Below are 25,650 nucleotides of genomic sequence, written 5' to 3'. Positions count from 1 at the left end.
TAGCTCCCAGCCCCAATGAATGGCCCACTGCGCCCTCCACACACGCTCAGCACAGGCTCAGCAGCCTGGGGAAGAAGGAAGCCGCTCTGCTCCGTGCTCTGGGTGCCTGGCTCTGTGAACAGCACGGGGTGTCCCCACGGCTTACTGTGCTTCCTCCTTCTGGCCCACATCCACTGCAGCATGCTGGTCACAGACATGGCCCAGGCCTCTGTCCCCACAGATTTACTATTTTTAAATGTTATCAGTTATTTAATTAGGTTCTTCTTAAGAAATTTAGAACACCAATTTGTGAGGATAAATTCCATTCCTCAGAGCAAACACAGATCACAGGTAGCCCTGGAGCTGAGGAATAGCTTTGATTTTTGGTAGACTCTGTGAGTCCACAGCTCTCTGGTCAATCTTGTGCTGCCCTGTAATCTTGTATTTCTCTTTTTCTGTGTCGAAGATCTCACCTTCCTGGTGTCTGGGCTTCTTCAACTGCTGTTTCTTGAAGTAAGCATCAGTGAGATGTTTTGGGATTTTTACATTGCTGATGTCAATTTTGGTTGAGGTGGCAATGACAAATGTCTGGTGTATTCTTCATAGAGGAACTCGATTGAGGACCAGAGGTCCAGTCCTAAGTAACAAGCCACTAGCCAGCTGCTTCAAGAAAACCACCCTCTTGCATCTGTGGCATCCAGTGAAGATTATTAGAATGGCTTCGGGGGTAATGCTGGCTCACAGCTTTCTCACAAGCTGACTGAAGGGCTTTTTGCGGTGGCTCAACAGCTTTCGAGGCGCGTCTCCAGTAGGATGCTATCTAGGCATTTTGTTAACCACCCAGGTACCACCGTTCTTGTCACCACCAACTGGTTTTGTAACAGTCGCAAGAAGCTTCTCCTTCTTTTTCTTTTCAACCTTGGACTTAGCAGCTCAGTACTTCCTCTTCCACGTGTCCTTTCGGAATACACGGCAGATTGGGAATACCTGCCAATTCCTCTGACAAGGACGGGATTGAGGCTGCAATGGGACTTCCCCTTCTTGAGTTGTTCAGTCTTGAGGTGATCCCTTTTCCCCTTGTCATCAGCATCAGCCTTCTTTGCTTCGGGTTTCTTCTCCTTAGTATCTGGCTTCTCAGCTTTTTCACATCTTCTTGAAAGATGGGAAAGAGATTTCCTACAGCTTTGCTTCCAAGGCAGGAGCTGAGCTTTCTTCTCTGCAAAGGGCCTTATAGAGAATGTTCTCTGGTCTTCTTTTCTTCCTTCTGCAAACTCTTCTCCAAGGGGCCAGATGCTGGAGATGATGGGACTGTCTTGTAATCTAGGGAGGGGTTATCATTAGCCTGTGGTGCTAATTACATGAATTCTTAAACCCCACGTAAGCATGCTGCACCCACGGTGCAAAGAGAATGCAGCCCCTTTGTTTCCACTGGCTGGCATTGTCTCTTGTGGATGCCACAGTCTCTTCACAGACACCCGGTCCGCACTGCAGACCTCCCTCCTTCCACTCAGCCCCTGATCCTCTCTGAGTGGGGGCGGTGCATGCGGTGGGGGAAGGAGAGCCTCTGGTCTCTAGGCGGGTGACTGTTCTGCCCTTGGGTGGGCCCTGGCTGCTGGAGGCTTAGGTGGTAGGTCTGTCTTGTCCTGCCCCTGGGTAGCCTGGTGGGCTGTTGCAGAAGCCTGTGGCTGCTGTCATCTGTGGTCTGGGGAGCTCAGCTGTCCACCCTGGCTGATGACGTCCTGGCTGCTCTGGGGGTGCCCTGAGGTCTGGCTGGAACTTCCATTTGATTCTTGGCTCAAACAGCCCCATTGACTGATTGCGCCCTTGGCTTCAGAGTCACTTTACCCCCATGAAAATGACTTTCTCTGACAGGTCCCCATGCCTCAGCTAATAGGTACCTAGGGGTTCCTGCCATAACACATGGAGCTGGGCAGGCCCTGAGTGTCACCTTGGGCTCTTTTTGAGTCTCTGTATTTACCCAGCCGCCCTGGCCTGGGTGGAAGTTGGGAGTCCCAGAGCCATGGGGGTGGGGCCGCAGGCCAGGTGTTCTTGGAGTCCCCATGGGAATCAGGTCGAGGCGTGGCCCTGCTTTGACCTCTTCCCCATGCTGCTTTGTGACCCTCCTGGCTTGGAGAGTGTGGCCTCAGGGGAAGAGGGGACACTAAGGGTTGCTGCCTGTGCCACCTGCCTCTACCGCACTCTTCCTCAGCACTACCTGGTGGGATGGCTCTGACCTCCGGTTTCCCCCAGGTGGCTCAGATATTCTCCACTCCACATCCTTCTCCTTCCAGGAGCAGGATCTTCCCCAGTCCTGCCTCGAGGCCCAGATGGCAGTCAGGAATCAGGCTTTAGGAAACCATTAACACCCAGTGTGAGGATTTCAGATCCTGCTCCCATGACCTCCACCTCCCCTAGGCTGTCACTGTACCCCCAGCACAGGCCAGCACCAAACAAAAACACAGACACGTTCTCCTGGAAAACTCCAGACAGCCCGGTAAGGCCTCTCTGGACCTCACTGGAGATGTGGGAAACACTCTTTGAGAAACAGTGCTCCAGACTTTGCTGTGAGTCCCCAAGTGATACTGATTTCACCCGATGCTGTTATTTAGATGACTGCAATACACCAGGTGATTTGGTTGTAAAACATCTCAAATAGAGGTCAATGCTCTTCACAGTGTGCAGTGTCACTGGTTGTAGCACACTGAAGTCATGACCAATAGAAGGCAGCCTTGGGAGAACCCTGTGTGTGCGTGAAGTTAATGAAGAGGAAAGCGAATGACTGACCAGCTGTTCTCTCTGGTTCCCATGCCCACCTGTATTTCCAGAGGGTAGGGTGGTAGGGCCAGGACCTGCGGGCCCTGAGGTCACTCTGTTCCTCAGTGCGGGGGGTGCTCTCCCCACAGGGCAGCAGCGAACAAGGAGAAACAGAGCCACCCCCACTGCCACCGTGTGCTCTACACGCATCACCTCACTAACTTTTCCCAACAGCCATGGGCAGTAAATATTATTGCATCCCATTGAACAGGTGGGCAAACTGAGGCTCTGGGAAATTTAGTGATTTTCTTTAGATCATGCAGCCATACAGTTCAGGGGATATGGAGGTCATGGGAGCAGGAGCTGAAATCAGCACACTGGGTGTTAATCGTTCCTTAAAGCCTGATTCCTGACTGCCGTCTGGGCCTGGAGGCAGGTTAGGGAAAATCCTGCTCCTGGAAGGAGACAAATGTGGAGTGGAGACAATCTCAGCCGCCAGGAAGAGAAATGGGAGGTCAGGGCCTTTCTGCCAGGGGGGTAGAACCAGGTGGCACAGGCAGTAGCCCTTGATGTGCCCAGGCTCTTGCAGGAAGCGGACCTTTGAGGACCCTGTGGCCCCAGGACTTTCCGCAGAAGCGGGTGTTCTTCCCCAGGAAAGGAGAGGTGCATGATTTTGAGCAGCACTGGGCTTTTCCAGCGCCAAGAGAATTTCTCCTGAGTTTCAGACAAGAGCCTTTCCGGATTCTTCCTTGAAACCCTACTGGGGAGAGGTGTGCCACTGAGCTGGTGGGGGGACGTGACATGGGGGATGGAATGTTAGCTACCATGTCAGTGCCAGGGGCACTGGGCTGGTAAGAGAGCCACCATTTCTGCCCAAGCACTAGCCAGGGAACGATGGACATTGTGACACAGAAACAAGGACAGTTTGGTGTGACAGTGACAATGGGCTCTCTGTGTGCCCTGACACAGCAGGAAGGGCCAGGTCAGACCGATTGTGGACCTCTGATGGCTTTGAGTGAACTCAACAACCATTGGCTGGGTGAAGAATGTGAAGGGCACCATCTAAATCCTGGGGACCATCATCTGTTGAGCACCTACTGCCACCATATGGTCTGCACGCGTCACCTCACTTAATTTCCCAACAGCCATGGCAGTAAATGTTATTGCATCCCATTTGACAAGTAGGCAAACTGAGGCTCTGGGAGATGTAATTTTCTTTAGCTCAGGCAGCCATGCCTTATACAAGGGGTGCAGGATTTGAATTCTGTGCCTCTGTAACAGGGATATTATCCCTGTGAGGCCACCTAATAAGAGGCATGCTGTCAGCAAAGAAAATTCTGGCCTGGCTACTGGCTTCTTCCCTCCCTGCCTCCCTCCCTTCCTTCCTTCCTTCCTCTCTTTCTCTCTCTTTTTCTTTTTCTTTCTTTTTTTTTTTTTCCCAGAATCTCTGGCCGGGCGCAGAGGCTCATGCCTGTAATCCCAACACGTTGGGAGGCCAAGGCGAGTGGATCACTTGAGGTCAGGAGTTCGAGACCAGCCTGGCCAACATGGTGAAACCCCGTCTCTACTAAAAATACAAAAATTAGCCAGGTGTGGTGATGGGCACCTGTAATCCCAGCTACCTGGGAGGTTGAGGCAGAATAATTGCTTGAACCTGGGAGGCAGAGGCTGCAATGAGCCAAGATTGTGCCACTGCACTCCAGCCTGGGGAAAAGAGCGAAACCCTGTCTCAGAAAAAAAAAAAAAAAAAAAAAAAAGGAAAATTTGAAGTGGGGCTGAGTGCTTTTCATCAATTACTTTGTTTATTCACACACTTTATTTGACATATATTTATTGAGCACTGTTGTTTGCTAAACTAGGAGGACAGATAAAGGCTCACAAAAGAGGAGTTGGCCAGATTTGAAATGGCTTCTCTGGGGTCACCAGCCGGTCAGGGCAGCGTGAGGACCAGAACTGGGGGCTCCCAGTGCCTGCCCTTCAGGGCTTTCAGGAGGCCACATGCTTCCATGGGAGACACTGCTGCCTTTTCTGATGGGATCGAGACTAAAGGTTGCCTTCCCTGTGTCCTGGTCACGAACATTCAATGTAACAGGAGGACATAATTATAGAAATGGATAACACCCCAAGCCTCCTTAACCACCTGCTGTAATCACCCACAGCCCAGAACACATTGTAATAATTTGTCACCCATTTCTAAGGTACAATGCACTAACTCTTAATTACAAGCCAAAGTGAGAGATGAACAAATAAACACGCGCGCCAGTCTGAAAGCTATAATTAGAACTACCATTTGGTTAAAGAAAAGTGGAGACGTTTTAATTCCAGGCCTCTGCTTGAATTTTGCTTGAATGCGAAGTTGCTGCTGGGGAACAAGCCACGTGTGTGAACACATTGAGTTCTGAGGACACGGTGGCATCTTGAGAAGATATTTATTTGTAAGTGAGGCTGGGGTGCGCTCTGTACTTTACTAGATGCTTAAGTTCTGTGTTTATTTCCCAGGGCCAATCTAACATGATAATTAGTATTTTTCAGATATTCCTGACAGCCACTCAGGATGATGATTTCACATAAAATTTCTGACTCTATTGATACAACAGGTTGGCATCATTCATTGGCACCAATGGGTTGGGTGATGATAGGATGAACACAAATTATTCATTCATTTCATAAATAATTAGGACATATGTGTCTGTTATTTTCAGGGAAGCCAGCAAGTATGTTTTCCTTGCGGTCTTCACAAAAACACCTCAGCCTTCTGTTCCGACCACTGAGTTAACATTTACAAGAGTGACTCCTTCAGGCCCCCTCAGTCCAAGTGCTCAGCAAAACGGACCAGAGCAATTCAGAAACTGAAACCTACGCTCTCTGCAGTGTCATTAGTCAGCTGGATTTTAGACTTCATTCCTTCTTGGTTACTGAGTTAGAGAAATTTCAAACTCCTGAGCCACGGGGAGGATGGGCACTCTCTTCCTATGCCCATCAGAGGGAGGGAGTGGAATGATTTCAGGTCATCAGGTGAGTGTACTTTGAAAATCTCCAAGAACTCAACCCATGTAGGGTAAGAACCTTCCTGGAGAAGAGACCACACCCACGGTGGGCCTCTGCCAAGGCACTCAGTTCCCTGGCATCAGTGAGTACTCGGTGGAATGGTGGCCACCTCCAGCACTGGCCACAAGCCAGGCACTGTGCTAAACTCAGAGGCCTCCAGCAGCACCGACAAGGAAGGTCCGCGCTCTGAAACCTCCAGGCGATGCAGCTACCAGCATCACCTGGAGGACCCCTTAAAATGCAGATTGCGGGGTCCCCCCCAAGACGGGGCTGCCAAACTTAACAAATAAACATTCAGGACATCTGATTACATTTGAATTTCAGATAACAAATTATCATTTAATATAAGCAGGCCCCAAATATTGCATGGATAATATTAATCATCTGTCTGAAATCCAGATTTAGTGGTATGACCTGTAGTTTGTCTGGCAGCTCTACCCCCCGGGTTTCTGAAGTGGCAGATCTGTGCTGGGGCTTGACAATTTGTATTTCCAGTAAGTTCTTGGGTGATGTCGATGCTGCTGGCCAAGGCCACACTTTGAGAACCACTGAGGAAGGTAATGTTATGATCCCCACTTTATGGTGAATCAGATGAGGCACAAGCAGGCTAAGCAATGTGTCCTAGGTCATAGCTCTGGCTGGGACCCGGGGAGCCTGGCTCCCAGCCCTGCTTGTTAGCCACGGTGCCACCCCACCCCAACGAGAGGTGCTTCTCAGAAGTGGTGCAGCACCCCCACCCCACCCCCACCCCCAGGCTGTCTCCTCACATGCTTACTCCCAATGTATTCAGGGGGTAAAGCCAAAATGGTTCTTTTTTTTTTTTTTTTTTTTTGAGGTGGTGTCTTGCTCTGTTGCCCAGGCTGGAGTGCAATGGCGTGATCATGACTCATTGCAACCTCCACTTCCTGGGTTCAAGCGATTCTCCTGCTTCAGCCCCCTGTGTAGCTGGGACCACAGGCATGCGCCACCATGCCCAGCTAATTTTCGTATTTTTAGTAGAGGCGGGGTTTCACCATGTTGGCCAGGCTGGTCTTGAACTCCTGACCTCAGGTGATCCGCCCACCTCAGCTTCCCAAAGTGCTGGGATTACAGGTGTGAGCCACCCTGCCCAGCCTAAATGCTTCTTTTAAAATGCAAGTTGAGGCCAGGTGCAGTGGCTCATACCTGTAATCCCAACACCTGGGAAGCCGAGGCGGGTGGATCACTTGAGATCAGGAGTTCAAGACCAGCCTGGCCAACATGGTAAAACCTCATCTCTACTAAGAATACAAAAATTAGCTGGGTGTGGTGGCGCACACCTGTTATCTCTAGTTACTCAGGAGGCTGAGGCATGAGAATTGCTTGAGCCTGGGAGGCAGACGTTGCAGTGAGCTGAGATCACGCCACTCACTGCACTCCAGCCTGGTGGAGAGAGTGAGATTCCGTCTCAAAAAAAGAAAAAGAAAAAAAGTAAATGCAAGTTGAATTATGCTTCTCCTTCACTCAAAACCGGACAATGACAACCACGTTCGTCAGTAAAGCCTATGTCCTGACTGTGGCCCACAAGTCCCTCGCTGATGTGGCCCTGGCGCCCCCTCTGGCCTTATTTCCCACCACCTCCCCCATTCATGCTTCTCCAGGCACACTGGCCTTCGTGCTGCCTTTGAACATTCCGGGCAGATTTCTGCCGTAAGGCCTTTGCACCTGCTGTTCCTCTGCCTGGAATGCTCTTTTTCAACAAACCTCATGGCTTCCTCACTGCGTTCAGCTCTCTACTGCAATGTCACCTCTTGAGAGTCTTTCCCAGTGATCCAGCTGAGAGAGCAGCTTCCTTCATCACTTTCTAGCCCCTCATCCTGACTTTTATTCCTTTGCAGCACTTATCACCCGTCAGCTGACATTCTACATGTATATACTTGTGTGTACACCTGTTTATCTGTCCTGTTTATCTCCACCCACTAAAAGGTAAGCTCTGTGAAAGTAGGTCGTTTGTTTTATACACTACCTAGAACCGTGCCTGGTAATAGATGGTACTCAAACACCGAAACTGGACTACCTGCCTGTATCAGGCACAAGTTCACCTGTTGGAATTCAGTGTTAAGGCGCTCTCCCTGTCCTTGTGGAGCTCAAGCTAACATGGAGGAGAGATGCAGAAAAATGCAATTATGAGACAGTGCGGCGAATGCAGTACTGAAGAGCTGCTTGGGCGCAGCTCTGTTTATCCCATCTCAGTTTGGAAAGTGGCTCACACTTAAAACTTTTTAAAAACGAGGTTAGTAGAATCTCAGTGAGAAAGTTCCATCTTTGCTGCACAAGACCATCTTTCAACAGAAATCACATGGTGAGTTTATTCCTGAACCTCTTATGCAAGAAGTGGCATATCTGGAACATACTGGGATTGGCTGCCCAACCTCCTGTCCCTTCTCTTTGTGTCCAGGAGAACCCATGTCCTGTCGCAGAGGTGAACATTTTAGACACTCTCTTTCTTAGCCGCCAGTTGCAGTTAGGGCCTGGGCATGGGAGCTCCTCTGCCCAGTGGGACCTGATAGGGAGTCTCTGGGACCTTTTAGGAAACTCTCCCTCCCTAATTCAAAGAGATGTACTGGAGGAAGTGCCCCCTTCTTTAAGTGGACATTGTCACATCTGCAAGTGGTGCCCAGAAGTGCAGCAGCCACATTGGAACCATGAGGTGACAGCTGAGGGGCTCCGTGACTCTGCTGAAGGTAGCAGAGTGGAAAGGTTCCCCTGAACCCAGCCACCCCCAACACCCCCGTCCCTGAACCTTTCATGATGTGTGACAAGAGGCTGCTGGTGTTCTACGGCCACTTTCCCAGGGTTCCTGTTGCTTGTGCGGAAGCATCCTGCTCGCCCCGAGAGGAGAGCCGCCCGCCCGCTGGCCTGGGCTGCTGGTGCTGTGGACCTGGGGGAATACTTGGTGTAGGAAGTCGCACACCTGGGATGCACAGGGATTGGCCACCTGCCTGTGATGTGCAGAGGCTTTCTGGATCATGCCTGTGAGCACAAAGCGGGAGGAAGGTGGCCAAAGCTTGGGGAGTGGCTAACTGGTCCTCTGCAGCAGGGTCCGGTTCATTTTGCTGCCTCCCTAGCTGACACCTAACCGTACCCCACAGACCCTCTGGAGGAGCCTGGCACGCACCTGATGCTTCTCACTAAGGGGCCAGTGAGACTGCGGCCAGAGGCAGGCGGCAAAAGAGAATAATCTGGATGTTTCCTCCTGCAACACCCAGGTTCTGCGCTTCCTCCGCTCATCCACGCTTGCTGGGAACCCAGTGCCTTTCGTACACCTTGCAGTTTAATTTAAGCACAGAAATTATGTGAGCTGATTTTAAATGAGGGCGCCCTCCTCAATGGCTTAGCCTTCAGGGTTGTTTCTGACCCTGGGAAGAACTTAGTCCTTCTGTTCCCCAGTGCTGCAGCTCTCTGCCCTCTGTTTTGTGATGGGAGAGAGGGGATTTAAACTCTGCTCATTTTAATGGGGAGAGTCATTTCTGGGCCGGTGACGTGGCCCCTTTTGGGCAGAAGCATGCCTCCACAGGATTCCTTGTGCAGCTCCACTGAGCACCGAGCTGGGGGAGCACCTCAGGGGTGATCCAGGAAGCCATGTTGTCTTGGGGATGTTTGCATCTCACATGTCCCAGGATGCAAGTGTGAGGCCCCTTCCGTCCGTGCTCCTGAGCATCTGGTGTCATGGGTTCCACAGATGTGAGGGGTCCAGCTGCTGCCACAGCCAGAGTGTGACTGGCCCTGTCCTCATGGCCTGGTGGCAGTTTAGGTACAGGAGTGAGCTCCTGGAGGCCAGGGCCTGTCCAAAAGCTCCTTGCATGCCCCAAGGGTGAGGAATATTGAGTGGGTGAAGAACAAACAGTGCCTGGCACACAGTGTGCAATGAACAATTCCTAATCGACTCAAATGGCTAAGCCAGGGAGTTCCGGGTATACCATAAATCCTACAATAAAAATTTGGCTTCATCCAATAGAAAAACCACGGGGCAATGCTGATTTATAATACAACCTGTTTCACGGTGGGATTCTTTTTCAGTTGTTGGCTCTTCTAAACACATTCTAAGCAGGATTTGATCAATGCATTGATTTTTTTTTTTTTTTTACATTTTAAGAATCCACTTATTGCACATGATGAGGTGCATCTGCAGGGGCTCAGGCCTGCCGGAAGTTCTCCTAGGCGTTGCCGGCACGGGTGCTGGCTACCTCGATCCTTCGCCCCATACCCCCAGACTCCAGAGGCTCTTTATATGTCACCTGCTGAGTTTGCCTCTGCTGCCTGTTGTCTGCTTGCATTGCCTTCCTTGCTTTAATCTTCTCTCCCAGAGACACAGATTTCAGAGAATACGTCCTTGTTTGCCTGCAGTTTGCAGCACGTCACGTCCCTCATTCTCTTCTCCCTGGACTCCACTGCACGAGGAGAGCTCTTTGCAGCCTGTGCAAATGGGCATGGAGCTGAGGGAGGCAGCAAGAGCTGCTTAAACAGGGAGAGCTGTAATATACATGCCTTGAGATTCACCCGTTTCAGTGCACAATTCAGTGGCTTTAGTATAGTCACAAAGCTGGGCAGCCATCACCACTGCATAATTTCACATTCCCATCACCCCAAGAAAGCCTTTTTCCTATTTTCCCATTCTTCCCTCCCATTTCCCCTTCTTACCTCCCCGCAGCCCCTGGCAACTATTAATCTACTTTCTGTCTTTTTGGATTGCCTAGTTTGAATGCTTCGTATAAATGGAATCATACACTATGTACTTTTTGTATCTGGCTTCTTTCTCTTAGCATAATATTTTCAGCGTTCCTAGGCTGGGTGCCATAGCTCACACTTGTAATCCCAGCACTTTGGGAGGCTGAGGCAGGCAGATCACTTGAGGCCAGGAGTTTGAGACCAGCCTCAACATAGTGAAACCCCGTCTCTACTAAAAATGCAAAAAAAAAAAAAAAAAAAAAAAAAAAAAGCCAGTTGTGGTGGCACACAACTGTAATCCCAGTTACTCAGGAGGCTGAGGCATGAGAATGGCTTGAACCTGGGAAGCAGAGGTTGCAGTGAGCCAAGACCACTGCACTCTAGCCTGAGTGATGGAGCGAGACTCTGTCTCAAAAAAAATTTATATTAATGTATATATAATTATATGTAATGTAATATATATAGTTTATTTATATTAATATGTATATAATTACATATATTTAAGGTTCCTCCATGTTGTAGCATGTTTCAGGACTTCATTCCTTTATATGGATGGCAATTTTCCACTGTATGACTATACCAAATTTTTAAAATCTATTCATCAGTTAATGGAAATTTGGTTTGATTCCACTTTTTGGTTATTAAGAATAGTGCTGATAGAAACATTCATGTGGAAGTTTTTGTGTGGCCATGTTTTCAGTTCCCCTGGGTGGATACCCGGGAGGGGAAGTGCTGCTGGGCTATGCAGTAACTTCATGTTCCACATTTCAAGAAACTGCCAAACTGCTTTCCACAGTGACTGTGCCATTTCACACTCCCATTAGCAATGAGTGAGGGTTCCAGGTTCTCCACATCCTCACCGACAGCAGTGAATAACTTTTTAATTTTAGCCATCCTAGTGGGTGTGAGGTGGTCTCTTTTTATGGTTTTCATTTGCATTTCTCTAATGATTACTGAGGTCGAGCATCTTTTCATATCTGATTGGCCATTATTATATAATATTTGGAGAAATGTCTATTTAAATCCTTTGCTGATTCTCTAGTGGGGGTATTTGTCTTTTTATTAAGCTGAGAGAGTTCTTTGCATATTCTAAGTATCTTCAGATATATGGATTGCAAATATTTTTTCCCATTCCATGGGTCGTCTTTTCACTTTCTGGATAGTGTCCTTTGAAGCACAAACGTTTTTAATTTCAAAGTCCAATTTACCAAATCTTTTCTCCAGCTGCTTGTGTATTAGGTGTCATATCTAAGAAACCACTCCCTAATCCAAGGCTATAAAGATTTATGCTTTTTTGTGTGTGTTGGGGGAGTAACAGTTTTATAGTTTTAGCTCTTACTTTTAGGCCTTTCATCCATTTTAAGGTAATTTTTGTTTATGGTGTGAGGTAAGGGTTCAAGCTCATTCTTTTGCATGGGACTATCTGATGGTTCCAGCACATCTGCTGAAAAGACTCTTCTTTATCCTTTGAATTGTTGTGTCTGAAACCTATTGACCATAGATGTATGGGTTTATTTCTGGACCGTCAATCCAATTCCATTCATCTACGTATTTATCCATACGTGGGTGCCACATTGTCTTAATTACTCTAGCTTGGTAGTAAAATTTGAAATCAGAAAGTGTAAACTCTCCAACTTTGTTCTACTTGTGAAAGTTGCAGATATGAGGATGAAATAACTTTAGTCAGATCCAGACAATACAGTGCCAGGAAGGCATGAAGGAGAGGGGCTCATGTTTACATATCTGAAATAAGAACTATTGTAAGGACTTTCTAGAAACCCTGGAAGAAATCTCTTCATGTCCTTCACACATCAGCTTTGTGCAGCTTGTATGTTTTGCATGTGTGCACATATTTCTTTTTTTTCTTTTTCTTTTTCTTTTTTTTTTTTGAGACGGAGTCTTCCTCTGTCGCCCAGGCTGGAATGCGGTGGCACCATCTTGGCTCACTGCAACTTCCGCCTCCCGGGTTCAAGCGATTCTCCTGCCTCAGCCTCCCGAGTAGCTGGAACTACAAGCGCCTGCCACCACGCCTGGCTAATTTTTTGTATTTTTAGTAGAGACAGGGTTTCACTGTGTTAGCCAGGATGGTCTCGATCTCCGGACCTTGTGATCCACCCATCTCGGCTTCCCAAAGTTCTGGGATTACAGGCGTGAGCCACCATGCCCGGCTGTGTGCACAGATTTCTATGACATGTGGTTTATCATTAGACATTCTTTAGGACTGTAACAATTCTGATAAGATGCTTTTGAAAGAACACTTGCTCAGTAAGCCCTCCACCAATGAACTGATGCCAACTCTGGCTTTGAGCTACCAGAACCAATGAACTCTGTGCCCAAGAAGTTTATGTGAATGTCTCCCTTTTTTCTAATAAAAACTTTCCCTTACTCCTTTTCCCTCACTGTGTGCACCTGTGACTTGTCATAGTGCATTACAGATTATAATCCTCTTTTCTATTCCCCTCCAAATTTAACATATTTGGAGACATTTTTCTCTGATGTCGTTTTTTTAGGTTGACATACTTTTTCAAGATAGTTTTGGGTATTTTGGGGCCCTTGCATTTTTATATGAATTTTAGGTTATCTTGTCAATCTCAGGAAGAAAGCAGCTAGGATTTTAATAGAGATTGCATTGAATATGTAGGTCAATTTGGAGGGTATTGCCATCTTAACAATATGAAGTTTTACAATTCATGAATATAGAATGGCTTTCCATTTATTTAGATTTTCTTTAATTCCTTTCAATGTTTTGTAGTTTTCAGTGTACAAGCCTTGCACTTTTTTCATTAAATTTATTCTTAAGTATTTCATTTTTTGATGCTATTGTAAATGCAATTATTTTCTTAGTTTCAGTTTTGGTTTGCTCATTGCTAATGTATAGGAGTACGATTGCTTTTGTATATTGATCTTGTATCCTGCAACCTTGAAGAACTTGTTATTAGCTCTAAATAGTTTCTTTCATGGATTCGTTTGGATTTTCTGTGTACAAGATCATGCCATCTACAAATGGAGATAGTTTTACTTTTTCCTTTCCAATCTGAATGTCTTTTATTTCTTTTTCTTGCCTAACTGGCATAGTTAACACTTCTAGTGTAATGTTGAATAGAAGTGCCACCTTTCAAAAGAGAGCTCTTAAAACTTGCATCTTAGTGCATTTTAGAAATTTCACGTGGGGGAAAATGAGAATAGAATTTCTTCAAAATGCTAGGAAGTAGGAAGAGAGAAAAAAGAAGTAAAGAAAAAGAAAAATAACATTAAGTAGGAAGTATGAAATAAGATAGTAAACCTAACTCTGATTAGTTCAGTAATTATAATAAAAGTAAACAGATTCCATCTTCTAGTTCATTTAGAAACTCTTGGACAAAAATCAGGCCAGATGCAGCGGCTCATCTGTAATCCCAGCACTTTGGGAGGCTGAGGCAGGTGAGTCATTTGAGGTCAGGAGTTCAAGACCAGCTTGGCCAACATGGTGAAACCCTATATCCACTAAAAATACAAAAATTAACAGGGCATGGTGGCATGTACCTGTAATCCCAGCTACTCAGGAGGCCGAGGCACGAGACTTGCTTGAACACAGGAGGCGGAGGTTGCAGTGAGCAGTGAGCCGAGATGGTACCACTGCACTCCATCCTGGGTAACAGAACAAGACTGTGTCTCAAAAAAAACAAAACAACAACAAAAAAGTCCAAATTCAGCTATGTGCTATGATACCCAGAAAATAATGAGGCAAAAACATTAAAATTAAAAACAGGGAAAGATTAAAAAGATAAAAGAATAACTAAAGGAAGCTACTAGTTATATTAATATTAGACACGAGATTTGAGTTATATCATTAAGGATTAGTAGAGTTATTAAATATGGTAAGAGAAAAGTTTCACAAGAAAGAGGTAAAAATCCTGAACTTGTATGTTCCTAAAACATATCATCAAAATAGGTAAAGGAAAATTTGGCATACTTTTCCAGAGAAGTTGACAAATCGCTAATCATAGTGAGAGATCTTAGTACCAGCTTCCAGAATTGATTATTCAAGCAGAAAAACAATTGTAGAAGAGTTGATCAATACACTAATAGGCTTGATCTAATGAGCTGCATAGAACCTATGCCCAATAGTTAGGAAATTCACATTTTAACTTCCAAACATGATACAGAACATTTACAAAAATTGGCTACGTACTAGGACACAAAGCAAATACAAATAAACATAGAATGAAATGGTATGATGTTGACCTTTCTGTGGTCACAGAAATAAAATACAAGGCCTGGAGCGATGGCTTACACGTGTAATCCCAGCATTTTGGGAGGCCAAGGTGGGTGGATCATTTGAGACCAAGTGTTCAAGACCAGCCTGGCCAACATGGTGAAACCCTGCCTCTACTAAAAAGACAAAATTAGCCAGGTGTGGTGGTGGGCACCTGTAGTCCCAGTTACTCAGGAGGCTGAGGCAGGAGAATCACTTGAACCCAGGAGGTGGAGGTTGCATTGAGCCGAGATCGTGCCACTGCACTCCATCATGGGCAACAGAGTGAGACTCTGTCTCAAAAGAAAAAAGAAATAAAATACAAAGACTGTCAAAAAGTATCTTACAAAAATTAAGAAGCTGGCAGAGTTTACACCAGTCAAACAAAGAAATGACACAGTAAGATAGAACTTGTTGGAATTTGCTGTATTACTTATTTGGTTTTATTTTGGCCAAGGTATAGACAATGAATGTTTTAGGGGAGGTGGCATGGTGAAATCTTGTTTTCTGGGTAATTTCTGTTCTGAAAATAAAATGTGTCTGCAGGGCTTATTCACTACAGGTGCAATTTTGCAATCTTTTTCTAAGTGAGAGGTTCACACTGTAGTTATGTAGGGGAAAATGTGCTTTAAAACTCATTATTACTAAGCCTTTGAATTCTATCTTGCTTCCCCCAAAGTCAACATTTTATTCACTCTAACATGACCAGTGCTTTTGTATAAGAGATACTACATCATTTGAAGCAGAGAAGCTGTCTCTTTCTTATACATACAGCTCCAAAGAATGTGATGGTAAATTGAATTCTTTTTCTGGTAATTGTTGAAGCAATGCCCTGGGAATGTTGAATTTATTATGGTGCTGCCTTGGGGGAACTTCTTAGGGATTAAAAGAAGTTGCAACTTAGATCTGAGAGGAAGTATTTGGCAGAAGTGATTCAGTTAGTCAAGCGTAGTGGCCTGTGCCTGTAGTCTTAGCACCCAGGAGGCTGAGGTAGGAGGATAGCTTTAGCCCAGGAGTTTAAGACTGCAGTGAGCTATGATCATGCCACTGCACTCCAGCCTGGATGACAGAGCAAGACCCCATCTCTAAAAAAAGAAAGAAAAAAAGGAAAAAAGATTTGAAAGTTCAATTGGCATTAGTTCAAAAGAGTCCATATAGGGCAGAAAGGAACTTGAGGCTAACACAGACAGTACATCAGAGGTAAGGCTGCCTTGTAATGCAATGTGCAAGTACAGAAAATTGCCACTTGTCACAGCTACTCCCAATTAAATAAATTTTGAGTCAGGTGGAAGGGTAATTAGCCCCAAATCACTTGTCCTTTTTCCATTTGCAAAACATGATGTCTGAAGATGCATGGAAACTACCAGTGAATTGTAAGTAGGTAACGTAATGCTGTCATTTTATTTTGGGTGCTGATAGGGTTTGGCTCCAACTCTCATCTTGAACTGTAATCCCCACGTGTCGAGGAAGGGGTCTGGTGGGAGGTGATTGGATCATGGGGGCGGTTTTCCCGAGGCTGTTCTTGTGAGAGTGAGGGAGTTCTCAAGAGAGTTGATGGTTTTCAGTGTGGCATCTCCTTGCTCTTTTTCTCTCACTTTCCTAATGCCATGTAAGACGTGCCTTTCTTCCCCTTCACCTTCCATCATGATTGTAAGTTTCCTGAGTTCTGCCCAGCCATGTAGAACTGTGAGTCGATTAAACCTCCTTTCTTTATAAATTACCCAGTTTCAGGGAGTATCTTCATAGCAGTGTGAGAATGGATTAATACAGGTGCTAATATATATTTCTGTAAAACTTAGATTTTTTTTTTTTTTTTTTTTTTTTTTTTTTTTTTTTTTTTTTTTTTTAGAGATGGAGTCTCGCTCTGTCGCCCAGGCTGGAGTGCTGGAGTGCAGTGGCACAATCTGGGCTCACTGCAACCTCTGCCTCCTGGGTTCTAGCAATTCGCTGCCTCAGCTACCTGAGTAGCTGAGATTACAGGTGCGCGCTGCCACGCCTGGCTAATGTTTTGTATTTTACTAGAGATGGGGTTTCACTGTGTTGTGCAGGCTGGTCTGGAACTCCTGAGCTCATGCAATCCACCTGCCTTGGGCTCCCAAAGTGCTGGAATTACAGGCGTGAGGCACACCGCACCTGGCCGATCTATCTTTTAGAAGACGGACAGGGTCGGAGAAAGTCAGGGAGGACCATGGGAAATGTTGAAGTGATGGCAGTGTGTGGGGCTGTCGAAGGACCCGGGCTTCCCAGTTCCACACACCTGTGTTTAGACACCACTACTGAGCAGCTGTATGACCTTTTCAACTGGCTGACTTTTCGACGCAGCAAAGATTCTGTGAGCGCCTCCTATCTGTCAGTCTAAGTCCTAGGTGTTTACTCACCATGGTGACTGAGAGAAGTATCATTCCTGCCCTAGTGACATTTATGTTTTATTATAAAAAACATGAAACAAGCAGTTACAGCTAAGTATGATTCAGTGTTTGAAAAACAGACAGAGTTCTTTGGAGCACAGAGAAGGTGTGTTGCGGGGGTTGGTAGGAGATTTGTGGGGTGGAGGAGAGGCCAGGCCAGATCTTAGGGAAGGGGGCAAGTTAGGAAGCAGATACAGCATCAGGGGGAGGAGGTGAGGGTGGACCCTGCCTGGAGGAGATGCATGGGAATGTAGACCAGATATTTAAGACTTAGAATTGGTAGGGCTTTTTATAGCCTTTTTCTAAAAAACTTTCATAACTTAACCTTTAGTGAAGATGCCATCATACATTTTTTGGTCTGTAAAGGATTACATAGGCATGGAGGAACATATGGAAATATATGACTTAATTGTTAATGACTTAGGTTTTCTTGGTGTTTTAGTCTGGGTTCTCCAGGAAATTGGTTCTAAAGAACCTACACTCACACACACACACACGCACACGCACACACGCACGCACACACACACACACACACAAAGATTTATCATAAGGAACTGACTCATGTGGTTATGGAGGCTGAGAGGTCCCCAGATCTGCAGTCAGCAGGCTGGGGACCTGGGAGAGCTGATGTGTAAGTTCCAGTCCGAGTCAGAGTCTGAAGGCAGAGAAGATTCAAGTTTCAGCTCAGACAGTGAGAGCACATGTCAGGCCTTCGATGGATTGGATGAGGCCTGCACACACCGGGGAGGGAAATCTGCTTTCCTACAACTACCGATTCAAATGCTAAACATCGCAGATACAGCCAGAGCAATGTTCTGAGCTCTCCATGGCCCAGTCCAGTGGAACGTAACATAAACTTCACAGTGGGTATGAAGGGAGAGCCAAGACAGGCAAAACAAGATGAAATACCCCCAAACCCCAAACCAATAAAACGAGTTATGGTATGTTTCCACTTAAGCATGTGGGCATATGTAAAAAAAAGTTTTTTTTGTGTGTGTGTGTGTGTTTTATTTTCATTTTTTTTTAAATTTTCTTTTTTTGGAGACAGAGTCTTGTTCTGTCGCCCAGGCTGGAGTGCAGTGGCACAATCTCAGTTCACAGCAACCTCCACATCCCAGGTTCAAGCAATTCTTGGGCCTCAGTCTCCCAAGTAGCTGGAACTACAGGTTTGTGCCACCACGCCCAGCTAATTTTTGTACTTTTAGTAGAGACGGGGTTTCACCATGTTGGCCAGGCTGGCCTTGAACTCCTGACCTCAAGTGATCTGCCCGCCTCGGCCTCCTAAAGTGCTGGGATTATAGGCATGACCCACCGTGCCCCACCAAAAAGAAAGTTAAAAAAAGAAAAACACAAAAAGTGGGTTTCAAAAGTCATTTGGATCACTCATCTCATCTTGTGATTAGTTTATGTCATTGCTTAGACAAATGGCTAACTGAATGTCTCGGACAAGTATTTGATTCTCCACTGGTAGGGATTCAAAAGTTCTTTATTAGGCAGGGTGTGGTGGCTCACACCCGTAATCCCAGCATTTTGGGAGGCCAAGGCAGGCGGATTGCCAGAGCTCAGGAGTTTGAGATCACTCTGGGCAACATGGTGAAACTCTGTCTCTACTAAAATACAAAAAATTAACCGGGCGTGGTGGCATGTGTCTGTAGACCCAGCTACTTGGGAGGCTGAGGCATGAGAATTGCTTGAGCCTGGAAGGCAGAGTTTGCAGTGAGCCAAGACCGTGCCACTGCACTCCAACTTGGGCTAAAGAGTGAGACTCTGTCTCAAAAATTAAAAAAAAATTCTATGTTAGTCTTCCTGTATCTGCTCCTTATGTCTGAGATTTCTTTAACAGATTTCCTACTCATTACAGAGAAGGCATAGCATGCAAATGACGCATTGGACAAGTAGCACAGGTACTTAAATTCATACTAAAGTGTAAATGACTACTACCAGAACCGTGCACTGACTTTGGGTGGAAGAGTGGAAGGAGCACTGAGTCTGAAGGGCATAGAAGAGAGTATGTCACGCAGTGAGTTAAGGGGCCTAGAGGGGAAGTTTTGGAGAAGCTCTGTTGGCTTACTTGGTTCTGAAAGAGGCAGCTGTAGTGTAAGGAAAAAGTACAAATCTGGGTTCACTGTGTCACTTACTGGCTGAGTAACTTGGGCAGATGGTGTAACCTCTCCAAGGGTAAAGATATTTACATGGCTTTTTCAGAGATAAAAACCATGACAGCCGGACATGGTGGCTCACGCTTGTAATCCCAGCACTTTGGGAGGCCAAGGTGGGTGGATCACCTGAGGTCAGGAGCTCGAGACTAGTCTGGTCAACATGGTGAAACCCCATCTCACTAAAAATGCAAAAATTAGCCGGGTGTGGTGGTGGGTGCCTGTAATCCCAGCTACTTGGGAGGCCGAGGCACAAGAATCGCTTGAGCCCGGAAGGCAGAGGTTGCAGTGAGCCGAGATCACCCACTGTGCTCCAGCCTGGGGGACAGAGCGAGATTCCCTCTCAAAAAAATAAAGAAATAAAGGCCATGACATGTGGCTGCCGAGCAGAGTCCGTGTTCCATCATGGCGATACAAGGCTCTCCTCCCACTCCCCTCTGCAGAGTCCGTGTTCCATCGTGGCGATGCAAGGCTCTCCTCCCACTCCCCTCTGCCCAGGCCACCCGGGGAGTCTGCTGCAGGTTTTCCCTTTCCCATTACAGGTGTGCCCGCATAGTAGGGTTCACAGGCAGATCTTACCATGCACTGACCCCACATGGCTCAGCCTACAGGAACCTGGCAGGGGCCGGCCTGGCCCTGTTTCTGCCTCAGTGACCCCAACCTGCTGCGAGAGAGTGCGTGGTAGAGCTGAGTCTCTAAGTGTGACAGCGGGGCTGCACGTGAAGCCCTGAGCACAGTGCTTAGCACATAGTAGGTGCACAACAAGCGCTAACCACCACTGTGATCATGATGAGGAGGAGGGCGTTAATCACGTTCTTGAAGGCCACATCGGTGGGAAGGCTGCTTCAGAGGTCAGGGAGGGAAGTGAGCTGGGGTGCCTCCTTGAATGTCCGCCTATCTGGAGAGGTGCTCAAAGCCTTGCCTCTGCAGGCAGATCTGATCCTAAGACCCCAGGAATCCAGCCCCTGCTTCTCTCAGCCACCTGGCCTCCAGTGGTGTCTCTGTTCTAGTCAACTGGCCTCCCGGCTGTCCCCAGCTCATGCATGGTTCCTCCTTGTTCATTGCTCCCTTGGTCTGGAATGTCCTCCAGCTTTAATGTCTGCCTCCACCAATCCCCCTGCCCTTCCCAGCCCAGCCCCTTAGCAGCACCAGCCTCACTGTGCTCTCTGTCTGCAGCTCCCAGGTTCTCTTCTCATGCACAACTCCAGCCTGCCTTCCACTGCAAATCTCACACCCAGTGAGGATGCCCTGCCTGCGAGCAGGGATGCAGGAGAGCAATTCTGCTTGCTTTCTTTCTTTCTTCCTCTCTCTTTCTTTCTTTCTCTCTCTCTCTTTCTTTCTCTTTCTTTCTTTCTCTCTCTCTCTTTCTTTCTCTTTCTTTCTTTCTTTCTTTCTTTCCTTCTTTCTTTCTTTCTCTCTCTCTCTTTCTTTCTCTTTCTTTCTTTCTCTCTCTCTCTTTCTTTCTCTTTCTTTCTTTCTTTCTTTCTCTTTCTTTCTTCTCTTTCTCTTTCTTTCTCTCTCTTTTCTTTCTTTTTCTTTCCTTCTTTCTTTCTTTTCTTTCTTTCTTTCTCTCTCTCTCTCTCTCTCTCTTTCTTTCTTTCTTTCTTTCTTTCTTTCTTTCTTTCTTTCTTTCTTTCTTTCTTTCTTTCTTTCTTTCTTTCTCCTTCCTTCCTTCCTTCCTTCCTTCCTTCCTTCCTTCCTTCCTTCCTTCCTTCCTTCCTTCCTTCCTTCCTTCCTTCCCTCCCTCCCTCCCTCCCTCCCTCTTTCTTTATTTCTTTCTTTTTTGAGACGGAGACTCACTCTGTTGCCAGGCTGGAGGGCAATGGCACGATCTCAGCTCACTGCAACCTCTGCCTTCCGGGTTTGAGTGATTCTCCTGCCTCAGCCTCCCGAGTACCTGGGATTACAGGCACTCGCCACCACATCCGGCTAATTTTTGTTATTTTTAGTAGAAACGGGGTTTCACCATGTTGGCCAGGATGGTCTCAAGCTCCTGACCTCAGGTGATCTACCCGCTTCAGCCTCCCAAAGTGCTGGGATTACAGGTGTGAGCCACTGCGCCGGGCCACAATTCCGGTTTCTGACTCGGTCGTCTGCCAGGGGCCCACAAAAGGTAACTCTGTGTCTTTCTAATGAAGGACAGACAGTTTGGCGTCAAAATCACCAACGACTGTGGGCCTGTGTATTGGTGGTGGTTGTGGCTGATTTTGAGGAAGCGGTGAGGGTGAGGTCGCACAGGTGGCCCCGCTGCTGTCACTCCCGTGCGCCAGTGCCGTCAGCTGCTGCTGGGCTGGGGCTGTGCTTGCCAACATTGTTTTGCTTTGCTGTTTTCAATATTTATTGCCTAATGAAATGACAAATTGCATCCGATGCAGCTGTCTCGTCAATGAGGAAGCAATGTAATTAAGTGTTAAAATTATACTGCTTCAATGCCCCAAGCTGTGCTTGCTTCACGTAAATTGAATGGCTATAAAAGATCCAGGGCTGGCTTTGTAAATGGCCTGTCACATCCTGCAGGAAGGGAACTCCACGGTCACCAGGACCTTCTGAACTTCGAATGTCAAAAATGACAAATGGACTGTGCTTTCCTTCTTAATAATGATCATCTGTCACCCACTGGTGCAGAGTAACAGGCCGGGCTGCTCGTTTGCCTCATCTGCTTGAAGATGACTCCATCAAGGTGAGCTGTCAGCGCCCAGCGGCTCTGGGGGCACCTGCAGGCTGCGTGTGATCAACAACAAATTCCAAGGGATGGCTTCTCCAGGTGTCCTCAAAGCCCAAGCACCTCCCTCCCCACAGCAGCTTCCTACCCATCCCCATTTCTGAACCAAATACCAAATGCCCATTCCTGGCCCGTTAGACTGTGGGTTGTTGTTTCCTTTGAGGGAAGGAGGGTAAAAATACATTGCATAATATTAATCATTTTAACTATTCAGAAGTGCATGAGTCAATGGCATTAAGTACATTCACTACATTGTGTACCCATGACCATTATCTATACCCAAGCAATTCATCATCCCCTATAGACACTCTGTACCCATTCAACAATAATTCCTCCTCCTCCACCCCCAGCCCCTGGTTGCCTCTATTCTACTTTCTGTCTCTATGTATTTGCCTGCTCTAGATACCTTACGTAAGTGAAATCACACAATACTTGTCCTTCTGTGTGTGCCTTGTTTTACTTAGCATAATGTTTCCAAAGTGACTTCCTCTAGCATAAGAGATGCCAGTTACCCTCTGAGCACCTGCAGCAGTGACCTTAATAATGCATGTGGACCATGGCTTCTTCCTTCCCTGCTGCAGTCTCCCCTGTCTCACTTCCCGCGCTCTCACTCCTGTTTCCCGGGATCTCCTTCCAAATAAACAACCCAAGTTCTTGTCTCAGGGTCTACGTGGTGGCAAAATTCTAAAATGACCCCAAGATTCCCACCTCCTGAGATCATAGCCCCAGCTAACACCTTGACTTCAGCCTTTTGAGATCCTGAGCAGAGAAGCTAGGTTATGTCTTGACCTCTGAACAACAGAAACTGTGGCAAAATAAAAGGCTGTTGTTTTAATGCACTCCGTTGGTGGTATTTGTTATAAACTGAATACAGCATACCTTTTGTGAAACCCAAACTAAGATGCTTTCCAATTATAAAGCTACATGAGTCAACACCCATGAAGCAAAAATTACAGAAAATATGAGGAGAAAAAGAAACACATTAATAGTAGAAGATATTAATTTGTATTTTTCAGCAATGACAAATCAAGTAGCCAAAGAGCTAATTAATGATACAGAACTAAATGATATAATTAATGTAATAGGTTGTATAGATGTCTAGTGTAAACCAAGATGAAATAAGCTCACTACAGCCTTTCCTTCCCACCAATTACAACTAAGAGCTCCAGACAAAATATACCAAAAAGTTAAAAATAGAAGGCAGATTGGGGAGGGAAACCAAACATGAAGAATGATGTATTCAACAGATCTACATTTCTGAGATGCAGTTAAAGCAATGCTTACGGCAATTTACAGCATTATATGCTTATATTAGAAAAGGAAAATGCCTCACGTCAGTAACCTAAGCTTATACCTTAAGGAATTGGAAAAAAGAAGAACAGACTACATTCAAGAAGAAGAAAGGAACTAGTAAAGATAGCAGCATGAATCAATGCCACTGAAAATAGAAAAATAATAGAAAATAATCAATGAAACCCCATATCGGTATTTGGTAAAATATCAACGCAATTAATAAACATTTAGCCAAACTGACCAATACAAAAAAGGGAATCAACAGATCTATTGTACAACGTGATAACTTTAGTTAATATCAATGTACTATATACTTGAAAATTGCTAAGAAAGTAGATTTGAAATGTTCTTAACACAAAAAATAAATATGTGAGTAAAATACATTAGTTTGTTTTAGTCATTCTACAATGTATACAGGTATCAGAACATCATCTGTACACCATAAATGTATACAATTTTTGTCAACTAAAAACTATTTTTTAAGAAAAGAGGACACACAAATTCCTAAAATCAGAAATCCGAGTGTAGGATATCACTACAGACCCTACAGACATTCAAATAATAAGGGCATACTGTGAACAACGCTGTGCCTATAAACAGGATAACTTGTAGTAAATTGATGAATGCTTTGAAAAAGAAAAACTACCAACATTCATTAAAAAATACATAACCTGAATATACTATAAATATCAACATTTATTAAGGAAATTGAATTCATAGTTAAAATTTTCTGGAAAAAAAAAGTCCAGGACTAGATGGTTTCATTGGCAAATTCTACCAAACATTTAAAGTAGAATAATACCAATTCTACACAATTGCTTAGAGAAAGTAGAAGAGGAAGAAATATTTCTCAACTCATGTTATGAGGCCAGCATTACTCCTCTGATATCAAACAAGACAAAGACACTATAAGAAAACTACAAATACCTCTCATTAACCTGGATACAAAATCTTCAACATAATGTTAGCAAATTGAATCCAGTAATACATAAAAAGGACAATACTGCATGATTATATGATTATATGGAACTTATCCCAGGAATGCAAGGCTGATTCAACATTTGAAAGTCAATCAATGTAATTAATCATATTAACAGACTAAAAAAGATAATCTATATGACCATCACAAAAGATGCAGGCAAAGCATTTGACAAAATTAAATATCCAATAGTCATAAATACACTCAACTAAGTAGGAATAGAAGAAAACTTTTTTTAAATGTGATTTTTGTGCTTTCCTTTTTTTTTTTTAAATTATTTTATTTTAGGTTCCAAGATACATGTGCAGAATGTACAGGTTTGTTACATAGGTAAACATGTGCTATGGTGATTTGCTGCATCTATCAACCTATCACCTAGGTATTAAGCCCCACATGCATTAGCTATTAGTCCTGATGCTCTCCCTCCTCTTGCCCCCACGACAAGCCCCAGTGTGTGTTGTTCCCCTCCCTGTGTCTATGTGTTCTCATTGTTCAGTTCCCACTTATGAGTGAGAACATGTGGTGTTTGGTTTTCTGTTCTTGTGTTAGTTTGCTGAGGATAATGGCTTCCAGCTTCATCCATGTCCCTGCAAAGGACATAATCTCATTCCTTTTTATGACTGCATAGTATTTGATGGTGTATATGTACCACATTTTCTGTATCCAGTCTATCATTGGTGAACATCTGGATTGGTTGCAAGTCTTTGCTATTGTGAATAGTGTTGCAATAAACATACCTGTGCAGGTATCTTTATAATAGAATGATTTATATTCCTTTGGGTATGTTCCCAGGAATGGGATTGCTGGGTCAAATGGTATTTCTGGCTTTAGATCCTTGAGGAATTGCCACCCTGCCTTCGACAGTGGTTGAACTAATTTACATTTCCACCAACAGTGTAAAGCATTTCTATTTCTCTGCAGCCTCGCCAGCATCTGTTGTTTCTTGACTTTTTAATAATTGCCATTCTGATTGGTGTGAGATGGTATCTCATTGTGGTTTTAATTCACATTTATCTAATGATCAGTCATGTTGAGCTTTTTTTCATATGTTTGTTGGCTGCCTAGATATCTTCTTTTGAGAAGTGTCTCTTCATATCCTTTGACCACTTTTTGATGAGGTTGTTTTTTTTTCTTGTAAATTTATTAAGTTCCTTGTAAATTTTGGATATTAGACCTTTGTCAGATGAGTAGATTGCAAAAATTTTCTCCTATTCTGTAGGTTGTCTGTTTGCTCTGATAATGGTTTCTTTTGCTGTGCAGAAGCTCTTTTGTTTAATTAGATCCCATTTGTCAACTTTAGCTTTTGTTGCAATTGCTTTTGGCACTTTCATCATAAAATCTTTGCCCATGCCTAATTCCTGAATGATATTGCCTGTATTTTCTTCTAAGGT

At 45.3% G+C, this 25,650-nt stretch overlaps 1 pseudogene; it reads right to left on the bottom strand.

Annotated features, from left to right (window-relative positions):
* Positions 1-273: 273 nt before the first annotated feature.
* LOC112604474 overlaps positions 274-25,650 on the bottom strand; it is a 64,604-nt pseudogene continuing 39,227 nt past the window's right edge.

This window comes from Theropithecus gelada, chromosome 13 (genome assembly GCF_003255815.1).
Source record: "Theropithecus gelada isolate Dixy chromosome 13, Tgel_1.0, whole genome shotgun sequence".
Taxonomy (NCBI): Eukaryota; Metazoa; Chordata; class Mammalia; order Primates; family Cercopithecidae; genus Theropithecus; species Theropithecus gelada.
This window is presented reverse-complemented; position numbering and strand designations above follow the sequence as displayed.